Below are 603 nucleotides of genomic sequence, written 5' to 3'. Positions count from 1 at the left end.
ACTGCAACTGCGGCATAAGCAATGCTCGTGTGCGGGTGTTTTCTTTTTCTTTTTTTTTCCTTTTTTTTTTTGGAATCGGAACTTGGTGTTTTAACAGCTAGCCTATAAATTAATATCTCAGTAAAAAGAAGAACAAAGAAAAAAGCCAAGAAGCTCGGCCGCCATGCCTGCCAAGTCGCACCGACATGCAGATGGGCAGGCACTGAACAAAATACAGCAGGCTATTCGATGCGTTAGTTCTGTGCGTAACGTCATGCGTCGATTTCGTGAATCGGAAGGCTGCATTCCCCAATTTCTTTTTTTGTCGGACTCGAGCAAAATTAATCTACGCAGCTGTCGTCGATACCTAGGAGTAGTAAACTTTCCTGAGGGAAAAAAAAATAAGTCGAGAATTTCGCTAAGTTGGGGACAAGGGCGCACCACAGTCCACAGTGGTCTGATATAATTGCGCCGCATGGCTCCTCGCAAGCGGTTTTTTGGAATAAAGAAACTTCCTTTATGCCTTAAATAAGCGCGCCGTATGATTTACAACTTTTTGGTGAAAGTATTCATTACTTCCACGGTATCTAGAGCGAAAGGGGACAAACAAGATTATACTGGGGA

This window comes from Dermacentor silvarum, chromosome 1 (assembly GCF_013339745.2).
Source record: "Dermacentor silvarum isolate Dsil-2018 chromosome 1, BIME_Dsil_1.4, whole genome shotgun sequence".
Classification (NCBI taxonomy): domain Eukaryota; kingdom Metazoa; phylum Arthropoda; class Arachnida; order Ixodida; family Ixodidae; genus Dermacentor; species Dermacentor silvarum.
Note: the sequence above shows the minus strand (reverse complement) of the source record.